The sequence below is a fragment of the Amblyraja radiata genome, assembly GCF_010909765.2.
Source record: "Amblyraja radiata isolate CabotCenter1 chromosome 42 unlocalized genomic scaffold, sAmbRad1.1.pri SUPER_42_unloc_2, whole genome shotgun sequence".
Classification (NCBI taxonomy): Eukaryota; Metazoa; Chordata; class Chondrichthyes; order Rajiformes; family Rajidae; genus Amblyraja; species Amblyraja radiata.
In genome coordinates, this window is record NW_022630088.1 from 2,038,404 (window position 1) to 2,061,362 (window position 22,959).

The following is a 22,959-nucleotide window of genomic DNA, read 5'->3' on the forward strand; positions in this document are numbered from 1 at the left end:
ACACCGGCGAGCGCCCCAACACCTGTGCACAGTGCGGCAAGGGCTTCACCCGTTCCTCCAACCTGCTGTCCCTCCAGCGGGTGCACGCCGGCGACCGTCCCGTCCCCAGCCCGGTATGTGGAGAGCGCTTTGCCATAGCCTCCCATGCCCTGTTTCACCAGCACGTGCACACCAGTGGCCAGCCCTACGACTGCCTGTACTGTGGTGAGTCGTTTGACAGCTCGCGGGGGTTGCGGCATCACCGTTAGCTGCTCCCACTGTGACAAGAGAGCATGGGGGCTGCGGGAGCATCAGCAGATACACACCGGAGCTGTGTGCGCTGAGTGTGGCAAGGGTTTCGCCCGCATGTCCAGCCTGTGGCAGCACCGGCATATCCACAGCGGCGAGCGTCCCTTCCCCTGCCCGTCCTGTGGTAACGGCTTCACCCGCCTTGACCACCTGCTGGAGCACCGGCGAGTCCACACCGGCCAGCGCCCCTTCACCTGCCCGCTCTGTGGCAAGGCCTTTGCCCGCTCCTCCAGCCTGCTGGCACACCGTCACGTGGATAGATAGGCGCTGTTTAGGTGAACACAAAATGCTGGAAGGAATGGGTAACATTTCTGGTCGAGACCCTCCTCAGTCTCGCCCCGAAATGTCACCCAGTCCTTCTCTCCAGAGATGCTGCCTGACCCGCTGAGTTACTCCAGCATTTTGTGTCCTTTTTTGTAAACCAGCAGCTGCAGTTCTTTGGTTTGCTACCTGAACAATGTCCCTTAAAGCTGGCGGCGTCATGGAGAATTAAGGCGCGGCATTGAACTTCTACCCCGTAAAAAATTGTAAAAGCCGTTTTAAGTCAGCACCGATTTTTAAAAAAACTCACCGAAGTCGCCTGGTGTTGTGTATGGGTGTTATCATCAGAAGGTGACGTGAAAATCGGGGAGATTAATGGTGAAATCGGGTGTTTAAATGAGTTTAAATGAGCAGAGATAATCGTTCAAGGGCGCCAGAGAAAAATACTATCAGCCTTCAGCTCGAGGAAGTATTGGATACTCTGCAAACGACAGAAGAAGAAGATTCTTACAGCCAAGGGTCTCTGCTTGAAATGGCAACAAAAGGAGACAAGAAGGAGAAAGAGGTGAAGCAAATGCTTTTAGATATAACTGCTACAATTAACATGACACTGGAGAAGATGGAGAGTGATAAGCAGAGTATGGAGATTACCATGGAAAGTAATAAGCAGAGTATGGAGACTTGCATGGAGAGTAATAAGCAGAGTATGGAGACTAGCATGGAGAGAATTTCTCAAAAAATTGATAATACTTGCAGTGAGTTAAAAGAACTCAAAAAGCAGTATAAGGAATTTGATAAGAGATTAAAATCAGAGTGTGTCAGAATTGAAAATGATTACAACAAGAAATTTAAAGGTGTAAAGGATGATATCGGAAAGCTGGATGAAATAATGGAAGAGATGGAGAATGAGATAAAAGAGATTGTCTCGGAAATAAAGAATTTGAAACAATCACAGAAAACTGAAGAGGAAAAACTTGGAAGAATGACTGATAAATGTCTGGACCTGGAATCAGGAACTCGGAGATATAACCTGAGGATTCTCGGAGTAAAGGAAGGACGAGAGGGACATGAATCTCAAACATGTACTTTCGTTACTGACTTACTCAAGGATGTCTTGGAATTGTCGGAAGAACCAAGAACAGACGTCGCTAAACGAATTGGAAGAGGAACAAATTATTCAAGACAGATAATTGTGAAATTCCGTGACATCTCTTCAGTGGAATTTATATTGAAAAATATCACTTATGGGAAGAAGCTGACATACCGTGGGGATAATGTGCGAATATTTCGCGATTACTCTCCTGAGGTAGTCCAGAAAATGAGATTGTTTACACCGGCAAGACACACTCTGAGGGAAGTCCCGGGAGTAAGATATGGAATTTACTTTCCCGGAAAAATGAGGATATCTTTTCACGGCGTTGAACGCTCATTTGCAGATCCCGGAAAAGCTTTAAAGTATGCAGAGGATATCGTTAAGAAAACATCGGGGCCAGCTGCCGACAAGGAAGAAGTTTGAACTTTTTACAGAGTTTTGAACTGATTAAAATGGCCGAGCTACCCAGACAATTATAAAGCTTATCTCGTTGGAATGTGTTATTCAGAGAGCTTGGTTATATTCAACCTTGGATGCAAAGCTCAAAGTTTAACCCCTTGGCACCTGCTTGTACGGTAGGTAACCCTTTGGTACCAGCTTGTATGATGTATGGTAGTTATAGAATGGGATATTATGTAAGAATCCTGGGTGGATATATATGGGAAAGTTTAGATTAGATTAAGATTGGATAAATTAGAGGGACATATATACTTATATAATCGTGTATATGTTGTGTTCTATATTTGTTTTGTTTTTTTATTCCTTATGTCTCTTTTTTCTCTCGGCTGTCACTAGCACTGGTTTGATAAACTCATATAAGAAAAAACACAATATGAAACGGTATGTAACTTTTTATGAGGATTCACCAAGGGGGAGGAGTTCAATGTATAACAACATCACGGAGGTCTATACATTTTTTGCCATCGTTGATGGCTATTCGTCCTTAAGGTATCTTCCCTTAGATACCTTAATAGCACCTTTTTTTAAAGCACAATCAAGATTTTTATCTGTTTAATTTTTTTGAAAGTAATTGTGTATCACATTCTTTTTTTCTTTTTCTAAGGCACTTTACAAGAAGGAGATGCAATATAAATCTAATAAACCGGGATGACCACCCAAGTCCTAAAATTCTGAGGTATTTGTTTGCACCATATGATTCAGGAATATTACCTTGATTTACAATGCAAGACGATAGACAAATAAAGAATGGAGGAATTACATTTTGTAGTTGGAATATAAGGGGTGCCAACGAACCAATTAAGAGGGGTAAAATTTTTGCCCAACTAAAATCGTTGAAAAGCGACATAATGTTTTTGCAGGAGACACACATGAAACAACAAACACAAATAAGATTAAAGGCGAATTGGATAGGCCAAACATACTACTCCTCATTTACTTCTAAATCTAGGGGTACAGCTATTCTTATTAGGAAATGTATTCCTTTTAAATTAAAGAATACCATATCAGATAAAGAGGGAAATATATATTATAGTTTCGGGTGAAATTTATGCAACCCCACTAACTTTGATAAATATTTATGCTCCGAATTTTGATAACCCCCACTTTTTTGATAAAATTATTGACATAATATCAGAGTTTAATTACCAAAATGTGATAATAGGGGGGGACTTTAACTGTGTTTTAGATTCATATCTAGATAAATCAGCAAAACAAAAGAAGAGTAATTTAAAATCTAAAACTAGCGAACTTCTAAATACATAAATAAAAAATACTAATATAATAGATGTATGGAGATCTGCTAATCCAGTTGGAAGGGAATACTCGTTTTACTCTTCGGTGCATAAAACTTATTCAAGAATTTATTATTTTTTAGTGGATATGAAATTAATGCCATATACAAACAACCCAACATACCACATTAGTAGTATTTCAGATCACTCCCCGTTGACATTTTCAGTAAAATTTGAGGGAATGCCGGGTAAAAACATTTTTTGGAGGTTTAATACACATATTTTAAATGACGTGCAAGGCTATCAATATTTAAAACAACAAATGGAACTTTTTTTCGATACAAATGATATACCAGGTACTTTGCCTTCTTGATTATGGGAAACATTTAAGGCATTTATGAGAGGAATTATAATTTCATATCAAAGTTTTCAAAATAAAAAGAATAAGACAGAACAATTGTTGTTAGAACAAGAAATCAGACAGTTAGAGTTGGATAATGCCAAAGATTCCACGACAGATAAACACAATAAGATGATATTACTGAAATTTAAACTTAATCGAATTTTATCGGCAAGAGTAATAAGACTATTCCAAATTACAAAACAGGAACATTTTGAGTTTGGTGACAAACCACATAAGCTTTTAGCTCGCCAATTGAAAAAACAAGAAAAGGAAAATACTATAACCAAAATTAAATCAGAGAAAGGTGAATTACTAATACTACCTAAAGATATTAAAAATAGATTTGCCCAATTTTACCAAAACCTATATACATCTAAAATTAAAATAGAAGATAGTAAAATAAAAAAATTTCTAGATAATTGTAATCTTCCAATACTGGACCTTTTGGAACAAGAGGAATTAGGAGCTCAAATTACAATCAAAGAAATAGGTGAAACAATAAAATCGCTGAAAAATGGTAAGACACCGGGACCAGATGGTTTTAATAATGAATTTTATAAAAGATTTCAGGAGATAACAACCCCTTATTTATTTAATTTATACTCCCATGCTTTTAAAGAAAACAAACTACCTGAAACACTAACAGAATCAACTATTACGCTTATTCCAAAAAAAGATAAAGATTTAGAAGATCCGGGCTCGTACAGAGCTATATCACTTTTAAATACAGATCAGAAAATTTTAGCAAAGATTTTAGCAAGAAGATTAAGCAAATATATTAGTAAATTGATAAACACTGATCAAACGGGGTTTATATCTAAAAGATACTCATTTAATAATCTGAGACGCCTGTTTAATATAATGTACTCGCATAAAGTAGAGGAAGAAGATATATCAATTATTTCTTTGGATGCAGAGAAAGCATTTGATCAGGTAGAGTGGCAATACTTATATAAAGTACTACAAAAATTTAATATGGGAGAAAATTTTATAACATGGGTAAAATTATTATATGATAAACCGATGGCAAGAATTTTAACTAATAACATGTTATCTCAAAAATGTCAACTATCAAGGGGTAATAGGCAGGGATGTGCACTATCACCCCTGCTATTTGCCCTTATGATAGAACCCCTGGCTGAAAGTATAAGAATTCATCCGAATATTCAGGGCTATAATACCAGGGACTCAAAGAATAAAATCTCATTATATGCAGACGATATACTTTTATATATTACAAAGTCACAAACGAGCATACCAAATTTATTAAACTTAATAGAGGAATTTGGGTCTTTTTCTGGATATAGAATAAACTGGAATAAAAGTGAAATCATGACATTAAAACCTCAAGAACCTACACACTTACTGAAGTTCCCCTTTAAAATCGCAACAGAAAATTTTAAGTATTTGGGTATTCAGATTACTAGAAAATATAAAGCATTATTCAATGCTAATTTCATGCCTTTATTAAATAAACTTAATACGTTGATTAAATTTTGGAAAACACTTCCCTTATCATTATTAGGTAGAATAAATGCAATAAAAATGATCTTCCTACCACAATTACTATACCTATTTCAATCTATACCGGTATATATACCAAAATATTTTTTTTTTAAATTAGACTCTAATATTACTAATTATAGTTGGGACTATAGATCACATAGAATCACAAAAAAACACTTATGTAAACCAAAAGAGGTCGGGGGACTTTCACTTCCGAATTTTATGTATTATTACTGGGCAGTGCATATTAAGCATATGATTTATTGGTTGGATAGTTCTACCCAACAGACAGAATGGATAAAAATGGAGAAGGAGGATTGCCATCCTTGTAATATAGGAACGATCCTCTTCTCCCCCAAAAAACTGAATAACACAATATATAAGAAGAACCCAATTATATATGGTACAATAAGAATTTGGAAACAAATAAAATTATCTTTAAAATTAAGAAATCTATCACTGTTAATGCCAATAGCGAATAACCCTTTATTTAAACCATCTCTTATTGATAAGACATATAACCAATGGGAAAGTCTCGGAATTAGAAGGATCGGGGATATGTACGAAATGGGAAACTTACTATCATTCCAACAACTACAATTAAAATTTAAATTGAAAAACAACCAATATTTTAAATATCTTCAGATTTGCGATTTCGTGAAAAAATATATACAAGGATATCAAAAAGTAACTCCTGACTTATTGGAAGAAGCAATGAATATTGAAGCTGACTCACAAAAATTAATATCATATTTATATAATAGTATTCTAAATATAGACCTACCATCGACAGAGGTACTTAGAGAAGAGTGGGAACGGGAACTAATGATAAAAATTACGAAGGTTAAATGGGAAAAATACCTGATATATATTCACAAATGTTCAATTAATGTAAGACATAATCAAATTCAATTTAAAATTGTACATAGATTATATTATTCAAAAACAAGATTGAACAAATTTTATCCAAATATATCCGCCACTTGTGATAAATGTCTAGCCCAAAAGGCAACTATAACACACTCCTTAGTTTCCTGCATAAAACTTTATAGATTTTGGAATGATATTTTTGAAATATTTACAGCAAAAAAATTAATTCTTAAATTTTGGAAGGGTACATCAATACCAACGCTTAAAATGTGGATTGCAAGTATGTTGGACACCGCTCATCTTGAGGAAATGCGATTCCTCCTAATGGATAAATCAGAGCAATTCATAACGAGTTGGTCTCCATTCGTCGTTTTTTTGGAATCATATGGTGCAACACAATTGTAAAAAATAACTGTTTCAGGACTGGACGAGGGTTGGTCAAGACTATAAATAATGATCTCTTCTTTTTTTATTTTCTTTTCTTTTCTCTATTCTCTCTCTCAACTTTCTTCATTTACTCGTTTTCTTTTTTCACACACTATATATTTCACATCTTTCTATCCTTTACTATCTAACTTCTTTTTCTTATTCTAATCTTTTTTCAGTGTAATAAAAAAAAAAAAAAAGAAGTTGTACATTTAATCGATTATGAAAATATATATTAGGCACTTTGGTGCCATATGACTGTACTTACTTCTAATAAAATAAAATATTTAAAAAAAATAAAAAAAACTGCACATATATATTCCTCTCTCCTTATCTCACATCCATGTATCTCCTTATTTTCCCTCGCCTCTGTCACTTACTTCACTCATCTGCCGATCACCCCCTCATCTGTCAACATTGTGTCAGTCTGAAAAAGGGTCCCGACCCGAAATGTCACCAATCCATGCTCCCCACAGATGCTGCCTGACCCACTGAGTTGGTCCAGCACTCTGTGAAACGTCACCTATTCATGTTCCCCACATATAATAATAATAATAATACATTTTATTTATGGGCGCCTTTCAAGAGTCTCAAGGACACCTTACAAAAATTGAGCATGTATAGGAAAAACATGTAAGGGGAATGAAATAAGTAGTAGAGACATGACTAGTACACAAAGTAAAGACAGAATTCAATACAAAACACAGCATGAGGCAATTAATGCACAGATGAAAAGGGACGGGGACGTGGGGCTAAGGATAGGCAGAGGTGAAGAGATGGGTCTTGAGGCGGGACTGGAAGATGGGGAGGGACACGGAATTGCGGATCAGTTGGGGGAGGGAGTTCCAGAGCCTGGGAGCTGCCCTGGAGAAGGCTCTGTCCCCAAAACTGCGGAGGTTGGACTTGTGGATGGAGAGGAGACCGGCTGATGTGGATCTGAGGGACCGTGAGGGTTGGTAGGGGGAGAGGAGGTCAATGAGATATGTGGGGGCCAGATGGTGGAGGGCTTTGTAGGTGAGGACCAGGATTTTGTAGGTGATCCGGTGGGAGATGGGAAGCCAGTGAAGTTTTTTGAGGACTGGAGTGATGTGATGCCAGGATTTGGTGTGGGTGATGAGTCGGGCGGCTGCGTTCTGGACCAGTTGGAGTCGGTTGATGTAGGTGGAGCTGATGCCAAGGAGAAGTGAGTTGCAATAGTCCAGTCGGGAGGAGATGAAGGCATGGATGAGTCTTTCAGCAGCAGGCGGAGTGAGAGAGGGTCTGAGTTTGGCGATGTTGCGGAGATGAAAGAAGGAGGTTTTAATGACATGGCGGATGTGAGGCTCAAGGGAGAGGGTGGAATCAAAGATCACGCCAAGGTTGCGGGCCTGGGGAGATGGGGAGACAGTGGTGCCGTCGATGGTGAGAGTGGGGTTATTGATTTTGCTGAGTGTGGCTTTGGAGCCTATGAGGAGGAATTCTGTCTTATCGCTGTTGAGTTTGAGGAAATTATGTTGCATCCAGGTTTTTATAGCTGACAAACAGGAGTTGATATGGGAGAGGGGGGGGGTTGTGGGGGGATTTGGTGCCAAGGTAAATCTGGGTGTCATCAGCGTAACAGTGGAAGTCCAGATTGAAGTGATCACATATGATCAATATAACCATAAAATGAGAAGTATTGTGTTAATGACAAGAATGCTTTGAATGGGTATACTCTGTGATTGATGTGTTAGACGTCATTGCTCCAACTGTGTATAAACATGTGACTACGTTTCCAAAATACTAACAAAAGATGCTGTGTGCCTTTGTTCATTAGAGTGATGGCCCAGGAGGGTTAAGACTTTGTATCCCCTGCCACTCTCGCCGGCTAAATGATCAGTAAAGCTTGTGTTGGTTGATCTAACTTATTGTGAGTTGTCTGTTTTAAGAAATGTACCTTAACAGTTCTGGACTCCCCAACATGGGGAACATGTTTCCTGCATCTACCCTGTCCAATCCCTCACTAATTTTATACGATTCTATAAGATACCCGCTCATTCTTCTGAATTCCAGTGAATACAAACCCAGTCGACCCATTCTGATTCAGATTCAACTTTAATTGTCATTGTCAGTGTACAGTACAGAGACAACAAAATGCAGTTAGCATCTCCCTGGAAGAGCGACATAGAATATGATTTCAATAAATAAATCTATTTACATGTATACAGTCAAAGTGTTTTGCCTGTGGAAGGAGTGTAAGGGGGGGGGGGGGGGTGATTGGCAGTCACCGAGGTACATTGTTGAGTAGTGTGACAGCCGCAGGGAAGAAGCTGTTCCTGGACCTTCATATTCTTTCAACATATTTCAGTCCCGCCATCATCCTATCAAGCCCCAAGAGCTAACAGGAGCTCTCCCATCTCCTAACAACCTCGCCGCGCGGCAGGGAGACGGAGGCGAGACAATCTCTCCGCCCCACCCTCTCTCGATCCCCTGCTCCGTCTCCACATTCTCCCCCTCTCTTCCTCTCCTACCCCTTCTCTCTTTCCATCTCTCCCTCCCCACCCTCTCTCTCACTATCCCTTTATCTTCCATCTCTCCCTCCCCATCCTCTCCCTCTCTCGCTATCCCCTTCTCTCTCTCTCTCTCCCCATCTCTCTCTCTCTATCCCCTTCTCTTGAATTGCCTCTTCCAGCCTCTGGCGGTAATGATTTGTCAAATCCAGCAGCTGTGAATCATCACACCTTTCCAGGAGCTCCATCATCGAAGACATTGGAGGAGCTGTGATGAATCAAAATAATGGAATTATCAAGTGTTGTCTGTTTTCCTCCACCCATAGCTGTCACCACCCCCACTCTGCTAAAAGGCAGACCACATGACGGAGATGAGGCGCTCCGATCAGCGGGTTGCTGTCAGGCCACGAGCCGGATCTACCCGCACCCTGCACGGAGGGAGGGAGACCCGGCTGTGATCCTCGACTTGCCCTGACAATGGTCCCCAGGCTGTTGCTGTAACTTATTCCCTGCGGCATCTAAACAATGCGCTAACTCACAACAATTGTCCCTCTCCCACTGTTCAATCCCACGGGTGCATTCTCTTCTTGATTCTGGATGGACACAATGTCGACACATTTTGACAGAATACACCGTTGCGACATTAAACGCAACTTATTCTCACACTTTAGCTTTAGCATTCAGAGTTCAGAGGCACAGTATGCAAACAGGCCCTTCGGCCCAGCGAGTCCATGCCAATCATCAATCCATCACCCGCTCACACTAGTTTTGTTATCTCACGTTCTGCATATTAGGAGCACATTTACAGAGGGCAATTGATGTTCATGCCAGCATGCCATATGGACGTGGGAGGAAACACACGCCGTCATAGGAAAAGCATGCAAACTCCACACAAACAGTGGCCGTGATTAGAATCGAACCCGAGTCTCCGGCGCCGTGAGCCAGCGGTTCTACCAGCTGTACTACTGCCGGCACTTATTATTGTCACATGTACTGAGAAACAGTGAAAATATTTTGTTTGCATGCTATCCAATCTAATCAGGTAATACTGTACATAAATACGGCCAAGCCAAGCACAAGTACAGCAGGTAGAGTGAAGAGAGTCTAATGAAATATTAATATTATTCATTGGCTCCTTTTACCCTATCCCGCCCTATCTCGAGGGGCAGAGAGAGATAAATGGGACGGGAGAGGGATAGAGGGGTGAGAGAGAGCGAGAGAGGGGGGGGAGGGAGGGGAGATAGAGGAGAGAGGGGGGCGAGAGAGAGGGGGAGGTAAAGAGGCGGGAGAGGGGGGGGGGGGGGGGAGGGGGGGGGGGGGGGGAGAGAGCGAGAGAGAGATTCAAGAGGGTTTATTGTCCTGTGTCCCTGATAGGACAATGAAATTCTTGCTTTGCTTCAGCACAACAGAACATAGTAGGCATGAATACAGAACAGATCAGTGTGTCCATATACCATTATATGTAATACACACATGATAAATAAACTGAATAAGTGCAAATAACAGATTAATAATGGGCTATTAATGTTCAGAGGTGAAGGAGAGAGGATGGGGGTAAGAGGAGAGGGAGAGGGGGGAGAGACAGAGGGGGAGAGACAGAGGGAGAGGGGGGAGAGAGACAGGGAGAGGGGGAGAGAGAGGGAGAGGGGGGAGAGTGGGGACAGAGAGGGAGGGGGGAGAGACAGAGAGGGAGGGGGAGACAGAGAGGGGGAGGGGGAGATAGAGGGGAGGAGAGAGAGGGGGAGACAGAGGGAGAGAGAGGAGGGGAAGAGACAGAGAGGGGGATGGGGGAAGAAAGAGACAGGGGGAGGGGGGAAGAGAGAGAGAGAGGGGGGAGGAGAGGAGATCCACGTCTCTGTGTCGCCGTCAATCCGTTTACTCGCTGCCGAGCGGCCGCCACACGTGAGTTTTGTGACTTTGACGACAGATCGCAGCGGGGATATAAACGGGAAATAACATCAATAACGGCAACGTTTGTAACAGAAAATAGAAAGGAGAGAGCAGTGGGGATTTTAACATTCAAAAATAAGCAATTTTGTAAAAAATAATCGTTCAAGGTAAATTTTTAGAAAAGCATTTTCAGTCTAAATCAGCGGATCTAATAAACGCGACGTTTTTAAACATTTATGCAATAATCTTTTCACAAAGAATTATCCAAATATAAATATCGAAATAAATTGGGGGGAAACAGAAAAGCCTTGACCTTTTTAAAATGGTTCAAATGGAAATAATGAATGTAATCAAAAATAAACAGATTTTCTACACAAACAACAACAAAAGGCGGTGTTTTTGTGGCCCAGTGTTGTGATAGTGGGTGTAGATTGGTGACTTATTGCCGTTAGTTAGTGATAGAAACATAGACAACAGGTGCAGGAGTAGAGGCCATTCGGCCCTTCGAGCCTGCACCGCCATTCAATATGATCATGGCTGATCATCCAACTCAGTATCCTGTACCTGCCTTCTCTCCATACCCCCTGATCCCTTTAGCCACAAGGGCCACATCTAACTCCCTCTTAAATATAGACAATGAACTGTGGCCTCAACTACCTTCTGTGGCAGAGAATTCCACACATTCACCACTCTCTGTTTTCCTCATCTCGGTCCTAAAAGATTTCCCCCTTATCCTTAAACTGGCCCCTTGTTCTGGATTTCCCCAACATCGGGAACAATCTTCCTGCATCCAGCCTGTCCAACCCCTTAAGAATTTTGTAAGTTTCTATAAGATCCCCCCTCAATCTTCTAAATTCAAGAGAGGGTGGGGGGTGATAAATCTCTCTCTTTCTCTCCCCCCCCTCCCCACCTTCTCTTTCTCTCTCTCCGCCCTCTCTTCCCTCTCTTTCTCCTCTCTTTCTCTCTTTCTATCTCTCCCCCACCTCAGTTTCCCATCCTAACAACCTGAACTAACAACTAACAACCTCTGTCTGTCTGTCTGTCTACTACACGTTGTTGTCATTCAAGATGATTTAAACTTCCCACCTGTGTTTATTCAACTCATTTCCAGCGGGAATGTGAAGGTCGGTCGTGGAGAAGCGAACTCCCAGTGACCGAGCGCGCGAGCGAGCGACCGTTGGTGAAGAACCTTCTGGAAACGGCGGGAAATAACGGGCGGCAACGGCTGAGGGAGCGCGAGCGGCGACAGTTGGTGGGATCCCGGCGGCCATCTTGACTACTGGCAGTCAGTCAGTCAGTCTCCCATTGACGTCAATGCGAGTGAAGCCAGAGGCGGCCATCTTGACTACTGGCAGTCAGTCTCCCATTGACGTCAACAGTGTGGTCTGTCCGCCCGCCCGGGAGCGATGGTCGACAGTCGGTGCGGGTTCGTGTGGGTGGGGGGGTGGGTGAATGAGCGACGATCCACAGCTGTGTGGGGTGTGGGGGGGGGGGGCGGAGGGGGGGGGAGTCGGTGATTGCCTCGCCTCCGGGCACCAACTGTCGCAAGGTCCCGCCCCCCCCCCCATCCGCGCTGATTGGACGAGGACGCGAGGACCGACGGCGGTCCCGGCCAATGGGTGGACGGAGATCCCGCCTCCCATAGGTTCTGATTGGATGGGTACTGAGTGATGGGCGGACGGATCATCCAATAGGCGGGGGTTGGAGGCTGTCCCGCCACCTGTCGACAATTTCCTCCATTGCCAGAGTGAGCAACAGCGGAAATTGGAGGAACAGCACCTCATATTCCGTCTGGGGTCCTTGCGTCCTTATGGCATCAACATTGAATTCTCCCAATTTGGCTAGCCCGTGCTGTCTCCTCCCCTTCCTTCACCCTCTAGCTGTCTCCTCCCACCCTCCCATCCGCCCGCCCTCGGGCTCCTCCTCCTCCTCCCTTTTTCCTTCTTTCTTTCCCCACCCCCCATCAGTCTGAAGAAGGGTTTCGGCCCGAAACGTCGCTTATTTCCTTCGCTCCATAGATGCTGCTGCACCCGCTGAGTTTCCCCAGCAATTTTGTGTACCTGTCGTTGCTGGTTGGATGGAGACGGGAGAGGGGCGGACGGATCATCCAATGAGGAGGGGGGTAGGGTCTGAGGGTTGTCCCGACCGCGCGCATTAGAGGAGGATGGGAGACTGACGGATGGAAGGGCCAATGGTCGTTGTCCTGCCACCTGTCGTTGCTCATTGGAGGAGGAGGGAGACGGACAGACGGCCCGGCCAATTGAGGGGGGGGGGGGTCGATAGCCGTCGACAATTGAGAAGGTGACGGGCGGGAGTGTCAACAGCTGGAGGCCGAGCCTTATCCGCCCGGGAGCGCGTGTAATACAGTTTATCCGCCCGGGATCGAGTGTAATACGGTTTGCTCACTGCATTTCATCAAGTAAGGCATTATTTGTGTTTTTTCTTGATTCCTTTGGTATCTAAATATTCTCAGAAGTCATAAATCTGGCTGTAAATTTTTCTTCAGATGCGTTTTCATTTTGTATGTAAAAACCCACTTGGGAACCATGGCGATTTAAAAAAATTACAGCCAAATTTATCACTTCTGAAACTTTTTAGATGCCAAAGGAATTAAGAAAAAACACAACTAATGCCTTAGTTGATGCAATGCAGTGAGCAAACGGCCAATGTTCGCCAAGCACTCTGGCTGTTGTTGTCCCTTCAGCTCTCGCTTCTATCTACCGTCATTTCTCCTCACTTTTGGAATTCTGAAGTAGGCTAAATGTCTCTCACGCTTATCCCGATTTCCATCATTATTTACAGCGCAAAAATGGACGATTTCAACGGTGGGGTTTTAACGGGCCCGCTACGCTGGAAACAATGGTAAGTGCCTACCTGCAGTTCATCGCGTGTAATCCATTTGGAGTAGCGTAGCAACAGTACGGGTCATGGGTCGTGACCCCACTGCCGTGAAACCTCCCTATATTCCAAATGGAATTTAAACTGGAGGTGGTGGAGGGAAGACTTAAGCCAGAAAGGGTTATTGGGAAGAAAGAGCTACTTTAAATTTAGTTGCATCTGGTTGGGTAACTATAGCTGGGTGGAGATTATTCCATGCTTTAATTGTGCGGGGGAAGAACGAATTGCTGTACACATCTGTCTTTGTAGCTGGGATCACAAATTGGATCGAATGCCCTCGTCTGCTCCTAATTGGTTTGGGTTTGGTGTAGGTCTTGTAATCTATGTCGAGCTGACCATTTAACAGTTTGTAAAAACAGGTCAAACGGTGAGCTCCACGTCTGTCTTGGAGAGGGTTCCACCCCAGAGAATTCAGAAGTTTGGTGACACTCGCTTCTCTCCCATAGGTGTTAGTAACAAATCGAGCTGCCTGTCTTTGGACACGTTCGATGAAAGAAATGTTTTTATTTGTGTATGGGTCCCATGCTGCAACTGCGTAGTCCAAATAGATGTTTAGATCTAGTAATTGAATTTTGTAATTAGCTACAATTGGGCAACTAACTAACTTGGAAAAACTTATCTATGCTCTCAAGCCTTCCTTGGCGTCCTCTGAGCGAGGGCTATATGTATATATGTATGTAGTTTTTTTGTTTATACCAGTGATTCCCAACCTGGAGCCATATATGGCAAATCTCAGGGGGGCCACAGAAAAATGTGGGGATTAAGGTTCAATGAAAGGTGCCACCTTTTTTCCGCTAATAATGTCGGGGGAGGGGTGGTGGGGGCACAGAAACATTTAAAGAGCACCAAGGAGGCCATGAGCTAATAAAAGGTTGGGAACCACTGGTTTATACTATTCTTATAACAAATGTAAAGCACTTTGGCCAACGAGAGTTGTTTTGTAAATGTGTTATATAAATAAATGTGACGACTTGACTAACTAATTATAGAAACATAGAAACATAGACAATATGTGCAGGAGTAGGCCATTCGGCCCTTCGAGCATGCACCGCCATTCATATGATCATGGCTGATCATCCAACTCGGTATCCTGTACCTGCCTTCTCTCCATACCCCCTGATCCCTTTAGCCACAAGGGCCACATCTAACTCCCTCTTAAATATAGCCAATGAACTGTGGCCTCAACAATCTTCTGTGGCAGAGAATTCCACAGATTCACCACTCTCTATGTGTGTGAATTTTTTTTTTCTCATCTCGGTCCTAAAAGATTTCCCCCTTATCCTTAAACTGTGACCCCTTGTTCTGGACTTCCCCAACATCGGGAACAATCTTCCTGCATCTAGCCTGTCCAACCCGTTAAAAATGTTGTACGTTTCCATAAGATCCCCCCTCAATCTTCTAAATTCTAGCGAGTACAACCCGAGTCTATCGAGTCTTTCTTCATATGAAAGTCCTGACATCCCAGGAATCAGTCTGGTGAACCTTCTCTGTACTCCCTCTATGGCAAGAATGTCTTTCCTCAGATTAGGAGACCAAAACTGTACGCAATACTCCAGGTGTGGTCTCACCAAGACCCTGTACAACTGCAGTAGAACCTCCCTGCTCCTATACTCAAATCCTTTTGCTATGAATGCTAACATACCATTCGCTTTCTTAACTGCCTGCTGCACCTGCATGCCTACTTTCAACGACTGGTGTACCATGACACCCAGGTCTCGTTGCATCTCCCCTTTTCCTAATCGGCCACCATTCAGATAATCTTGTTCCTTTTTACTTAGTATGGCTGTATGGTAACTCAAATACAACTTGAAAAACATCCAGTGAATTGGCCTCCACTGCCTTCTGTGGCAGGGAATTCCACAGATTCACAACTCTCTGGGTGAAAATGTTTTTCCTCATCTCAGTCCTATACGACCTACCCGTTATTCTTAAATGGTGGCCCCTGGTTCTGATAATATCCTATTATATAATACAAATTATAACATAAGGTATTTTATTAAGTAAAGATTAATTTGACTTCTTTGTATTTTGGGTTCTGAAGCTTTAATTCTGTGCTGTATATGAGCTGGGTGATCAGGAAATTGGAGGCCAGCATTCAAACTGCATCCAAGCTGCTTCCTGTTGTGCCCAAGCAAAGGAAATTGACAGCGGTGGGAGAGGATGTGTTTCCTGAGAAGGTGCTGGCTTCTGCCAACAGAAGCCTTGAGAGAGGATGTGTTTCCTTTGGAGTTGGGTCTCCGTAAACAGGGACCTTTGCAGGTAATTGATACAGATCCTTACATTGTTTAAGACGGTACTGCAGATGATAGACCTTTGACTATGTTCCTGTTGTTTGGGGGTTTGTAACTTAGTTTGTGATCGATATAACCATAGCATGAGAAGTATTGTGTTAGTGACAAGAATGCTTTGAATGGGTATACTCTGTGATTGATGTGTTAGACGTCATTGCTCCAACTATGTATAAACATATGACTACGTTTCCAAAATACTATAAAAAGATGCTGTTTGTCTTTGTTCATTAGAGTGATGGCCCAGGAGGGTTAAGTATGTGTTGCATACTTGACTTTGTATCCCCTGGCACTCTCGCCGGCTAAATGATCAGTAAAGCTTGTGTTGGTTGAACTAACTTATTGTGAGTTGACTGTTTTAAGGAATGGACCTTAACAGTTCTGGACTCCCCCAACATGGGGAACATGTTTCCTACATCTACCCTGTCCAATCTCTCACTAATTTTATACGATTCTATAAGGTACTCGCTCATCCTTCTGAATTCCAGTGAATACAAACCCAGTCAACCCATTCTTTCAACATATGTCAGTCCCGCCATCATCATCATGAATGAGAAGATGCTGGTACTGTTGCTTGGCTGACCTGCTGAGTTCTACCGGCACTTTGGAGGGGAATGGCCAGGCGACGTGTCGGGTCTGGACCTTTCTATGGACTCATGGAGTCGGGGGGGGGGGGGGGGGGGGGGGAGAAGTGAGTCAGTGCCGGGAAAACAGTTGAAAACTGAGGAATTTGGTTTGTAAATTGGTAAATTAGGCAATTTATCAGTCAATATAAGCAAGATTGCTCTTGCGGAGCGGCAGTGAGTGAGCGGCCCTGTGAGAGACGTGCGAGTCTTTGGCTCGAGAGTCTTAGGAGAGGAGACTACGCAAAACACTGCAGAGGGAGAGACGAAAGAAGGAGATGTCAGGCAAGCTAATTCAGTGTGGTGCTTGCAGTATGTGGGAGGTCAAGGATACTGCTGGTGCCTCTGGCTACTACAAATGTGGCAAGTGCATCCAGGTAGAGCTCCTGAAGGACCGTGTTGGGGAACTGGAGAAGCAAGTGGATGACCTCAGGTTCGTCCGAGAAACGGAATCATTCCTCGACATGTCCTACAGTAAGATTGTTACACCTAAGGTACTGGAAGAGAGAAGGTGGGAGACAGTGAAAAAGGGAGGGAAGCATGCAATGCCAACGTCCCCGGGTGTTGTACCTCTTGTGAACTGGTTCACCCACTTAGAAGCAGTCGGGACAGAAGACGTGCTTACACTGAGCGGCGGACTGGCTTGCGATGCGAATAGGGCTGTTGAGCCAAAACCAAAGAGGCCTAAGTCAGGCAACGCCATTGTAGTGGGAGACTCCATTGTGAGAGGTATGGACAGGGGTTTCTGCGGCAACAGACGGGATGCGAGGATGGTGTGCTGCCTTCCTGGTGCCAGGATCCAGGATGTCACGGACAGAGTGCAGAAAATCCTCAAGGGCGTAGGTGAACAGCCGGAAGTGGTAGTGCATGTCGGCACAAACGATGTCGGAAAGAAGGGGATGAATATTCTGCAGCGTGACTTTAGAGAGCTCGGAAAAATGCTGAAAAGCAGGACCTCCAGGGTTGTTATCTCCGGTTTGCTTCCAGTTCCTCGTGCTGGCGAGAGCAGGAACAGGGAGATACGGGACCTGAACGTGTGGCTGAGGAACTGGTGCACGGGGCAGGGATTTAGATTCTTAGATCACTGGGATCTGTTTTGGGGTAAGGGGGAACTGTACAAAAGGGACGGATTGCATCTTAACAGGTGTGGGACCAGCATTCTGGCAGGCAGGTTTGCCACTGCTACGGTTTTAAACTGAATAAGGGGGGTGGGGTGTCGAATGGAATAGTGGAGGATGGAGTTAAAGGGAAAGAGTTTCTTAAATGTGTGAGCGTTGAGACAGAGGGGTGTAAAATGAGGGTAGAAGCAATAGGTAGCAAGGTGAAAAGTAAAAGTGGCAGGCAGGCAAATCCAGGACAAAAATCAAAAAGGGCCACTTTTCAGCATAATAGTATAAGGGGTAAGAGTGTTGTAAAAACAAGCCTGAAGGCTTTGTGTCTCAATGCAAGGAGCATTCGTAATAAGGTGGGTGAGTTGAATGTGCAGATAGCTATTAATGACTATGATATAGTTGGGATCACGGAGACATGGCTCCAGGGTGACCAAGGCTGGGAGCTGAACATCCAGGGATATTCAATATTCAGGAGGGATAATAATAATAATAATAATAATAATGATAATAATAATAATAATAATAATAATAATGGATTGGATTTATATAGCGCCTTTCTAATACTCAAGACGCTTTACATCGCATTATTCATTCACTCCTCAGTCACACTCGGTGGTGGTAAGCTACTTCTGTAGCCACAGCTGCCCTGGGGCAGACTGACGGAAGCGTGGCTGCCAATCTGCGCCTACGGCCACTCCGACCACCACCAATCACTCACACACATTCACACACATTCACACACAGGCAAAGGTGGGTGAAGCGTCTTGCCCAAGTACACAACGACAGTATGCACTCCAATAGACAGAAAGGGAAAGGAGGTGGGGTAGCGTTGCTGGTTAGAGAGCAGATTAACGCAATGGAAAGGAAGGACATTAGCTTTGAGGATGTGGAATCGATATGGGTAGAGCTGCGAAACACTAAGGGGCAGAAAACTCTAGTGGGCGTTGTGTACAGGCCACCTAACAGTAGTAGTGGAGTTGGGGATGGCATCAAACAGGAAATCAGAAATGCGTGCAACAAGGCAAAACCGTTATAATGGGTGACTTCAATCTACATATAGATTGGGTGAATCAAATTGGCAAGGGTGCTGAGGAAGAGGATTTCTTGGAATGTATGCGGGATAGTTTTCTAAACCAACGTGTAGAGGAACCAACGAGAGAGCAGGCTATTCTAGACTGGGTATTGAGTAATGAGGAAGGGTTAGTTAGCAGTCTTGTTGTGCGTGGCCCCTTGGACAAGAGTGACCATAATATGGTTGAGTTCTTCATTAGGATGGAGAGTGACATTGTTAATTCAGAAATAAGGGTCCTGAACTTAAAGAAAGGTAACTTTGAGGGTATGAGACGTGAATTGGCCAAGATAGACTGGAGATTGATTATTAATGGGTTGAAGGTGGATATGCAATGGAAGGCATTTAAAGACTGCATGGATGAACTACAACAATTGTTCATCCCAGATTGGCAAAAAAATAAATCAGAGAAGGTAGTGCATCCGTGGATAACAAGGGAAATCAGGGATATTATCAAGACAAAAGATGAAGCGTACAAATTAGCCAGAAAAATCAGCCTACCAGAGGACTGGGAGAAATTCAGAGACCAGCAGAGGAGGACAAAGGGCTTAATTAGGAAAGGGAAAATAGATTATGAAAGTAAATTGGCAGGGAACATAAAAACTGACTGCAAAAGCTTTTATAGATATGTGAAGAGAAAAAGATTAGTTAAAACAAATGTAGGTCCCTTGCAGTCAGAAACAGGTGAATTGATCATGGGGAACAAGGACATGGCAGACCAATTGAATAACTACTTTGGTTCTGTCTTCACAAGAAGACATAAATAATCTGCCGGAAATAGCAGGGGACCGGGGGTCAAATGAGATGGAGGAACTGAGTGAAATCCAGGTTAGCCGGGAAGTGGTGTTAGGTAAATTGAATGGATTAAAGGCCGATAAATCCCCAGGGCCAGATAGACTGCATCCCAGAGTACTTAAGGAAGTAGCCCCAGAAATAGTGGATGCATTAGTGATAATCTTTCAAAACTCTTTAGATTCTGGAGTAGTTCCTGAGGATTGGAGGGTAGCTGATGTAACACCACTTTAAAAAAAAGGAGGGATAGAGAAAACGGGGAATTACAGACCAGTTAGTCTAACGTCGGTAGTGGGGAAACTGCTAGAATCAGTTATTAAAGATGGGATAGCAGCACATTTGGAAAGTGGTGAAATCATTGGACAAATTCAGCATGGATTTATGAAAGGTAAATCATCTGACAAATCTTATACAATTTTTCGAGGATGTAACTAGTAGAGTGGATAAGGGAGAACCAGTGGATGGGTTATACCTGGACTTTCAGAAGGCTTTCGACAAGGTCCCGTCCCACATAAGAGATTCGTATATAAACTTAAAGCATACGGTATTGGGGGTTCAGTATTGATGTGGATAGAGAACTGGCTGGCAGACAGGAAGCAAAGAGTAGGAGTAAATGGGTCCTTTTCACAATGGCAGGCAGTGACTAGTGGGGTACCGCAAGGCTCAGTTCTGGGACCCCAGCTATCTACGATATATATTAATGATTTGGACGAGGGAATTGAATGCAACATCTCCAAGTTTGCGGATGACACAAGCTGGGGGGCAGTGTTAGCTGTGAGGAGGATGCTAGGAGGCTGCAAGGTGACTTGGATAGGCTGGGTGAGTGGGCAAATGCATGGCAGATGCAGTATAATGTGGATAAATGTGAGGTTATCCACTTTGGTGGCAAAAACAGGAAAGTAGACTGTTATCTGAATGGTGGCCGATTAGGAAAGGGGGAGATGCAACGAGACCTGGGTGTCATGGTACACCAGTCATTAAAAGTAGGCATGCAGGTGCAGCAGGCAGTGAAGAAGGCGAATGGTATGTTAGCATTCATAGCAAAAGGATTTGAGTATAGGAGCAGGGAGGTTCTACTGCAGTTGTACAGGGTCTTGGTGAGACCACACCTGGAGTATTGCGTACAGTTTTGGTCTCCTAATCTGAGGAAATACATTCTTGCCATAGAGGGAGTACAGAGAAGGTTCACCAGACTGATTCCTGGGATGTCAGGACTTTCAGATGAAGAAAGACTGGTTAGACTCGGTTTGTACTCGCTAGAATTTAGAAGATTGAGGGGGGTTCTTATAGAAACCTGCAAAATTCTTAAGGGGTTGGACAGGCTAGATGCAGGAAGATTGTTGCCGATGTTGGGGAAGTCCAGAACAAGAGGTCACAGTTTAAGGATAAGGGGGAAATCTTTTAGGACCGAGATGAGGAAAACTTTTTTCTCACAGAGAGTGGTGAATCTCTGGAATTGTCTGCCGCAGAAGGTAGTTGAGGCCAGTTCATTGGCTATATTTAAGAGGGAGTTAGATGTGGCCCTTGTGGCGAAAGGGATGAGGGGGTATGGAGAGAAGGCAGGTACAGGATACTGAGTTGGATGATCAGCCATGATCATATTGAATGGCGGTGCAGGCTCGAAGGGTCGAATGGCCTACTCCTGCACCTATTTTCTATGTTTCTATGTGTTCATGTCATTTGGGCTGTAAGCTATGAGGTGCTGTTCCTCCATTTTGTGTGTCACCTCACTCTGGCAATGGAGGAGGCCCTGGACAGAAAGATCAGTGTGGGAGTGGGAAGGGGAGTTAAAATGGTTGGCAACCGGGAGATTCAACAGGCCTTGGCGGACTGGGCGCAAGTGAAGGTGAAATGCCCGCCGGGTCTAGATACAAGGAACAGCAGATGCTGGTTTACAAAATGCGACACAATCTCCTGGAGTAACTTGCACCTCTGGAGAGCATGGACAGGCAACATTCTAGGTCAGGATCCTTCTTCAGACTGCTTGCTGTGGGGGGTGGAGAAAGTCGGAAAGGAGAGGTGGGAGTGGTTGCCTTAGATTGCCTTCCCTCTACAGATGCCGCCTGACCCACTGAGTTCCTCCACCGCTTTAGAGGGAATGGACCGACGACGTTTTGAGTCAGGACCCTTCTTCAGACTGATTGGAGAGGGTGGGGGGAGGAAGCCGGAAAAGAGAGTTGGGGGCTGGACAAAGCCTGGCAAGTGATAGGTGGATACAAAATGCTGGAGTAACTCAGCGGGACGGGCAGCATCACTAGAGAGAAGGAATGGGTGAAGTTTCAGGCTGAGACCCTTCTTCAGAAGTGATAGGTGGATACAGGTGAGGGAGACACAAGAAACTGCAGATGCTGGAATCTTGCATAGAACACAATTTAATTAGATGCACAGAGTTTCTTGCCCTGAGTGGAGGAATCGAAGACCAGAGGACATGGGTTCAAGGTGAAGGGGAAAAGAATTAACAAGAATCTGAGGGGTAACTTTTCAACAGAGAATGGTGGGTGTATGGAACAAGCTGCCGGTGGAGGTAGTTGAGGCTGGGACTATCCCAACATTTAAGAAATAGTTATAGACGGGCCAAGTTTCGAGGGATATGGACCAAATGCAGGCAGGTGGGACTAGTGTAGCCAGGACGTTGGTCGGTGTAGGCAAGTTCGACCGAAGGTCTTGTTTCCACACTGTATCACTCTATGACTCTAATACGTAATGCTGCAGTAACTCAGCGGGTCAGGCAGCATCTGTGGAGAACATGGATAGGTGATGTCTCACAGATTGCTGGAGTAACTCAACGGGTCAGACAGCATCTGTGGGGAACATGGATAGGTGAAACCCTTGCCACACTCACCGCACCCAAAGGGTCTCCGGTGTGTATCGGCTGGTGCTCCCGCAGCCCCCATGCTCTCTTGTCACAGTGGGAGCAGCTGCTCGCCGGCGTGGGCCCGCCGGTGCTGCCGCAACCCCCACGAGCTGTCAAACGACCTGCCACAGTACGGGCAGTCGTAGGGCGGGCCACTGGTGTGCACGTGCTGGTGAGACAGGGCGTGGGAGGCCATGGCAAAGCGCTCTCCACACACCGGGCTGGGGACGGGACTGTCGCCGGCGTGAACCCGCTGGTGGGACAGCAGCCGGTGGAGCGGGTGAAGTCCTTGCCGAACAGGGTGTAGGGGCGCTCCCAGGTGTGGGTGCGCTGGTGCTTCAGCAGGTTGCTGGACCCGGTGAAGCTTTTGCTGGTCGGCGCGGACTCCATGGGCCGAAAGACCTGTTGTTTCCGCGCTGCATCTCTA

General features: G+C 44.3%; 2 protein-coding genes across 2 annotated transcripts in view; both read left to right on the forward strand.

Moving 5' to 3' along the window:
- Positions 1-22,959, forward strand: part of LOC116969026 — a 573,861-nt gene that overhangs the window by 524,457 nt on the left and 26,445 nt on the right. The gene's annotated exons all lie outside the window — the stretch shown is intronic.
- Positions 1-22,959, forward strand: part of LOC116969039 (ribonuclease inhibitor-like) — a 451,987-nt gene that overhangs the window by 348,559 nt on the left and 80,469 nt on the right. The window lies entirely within an intron of this gene.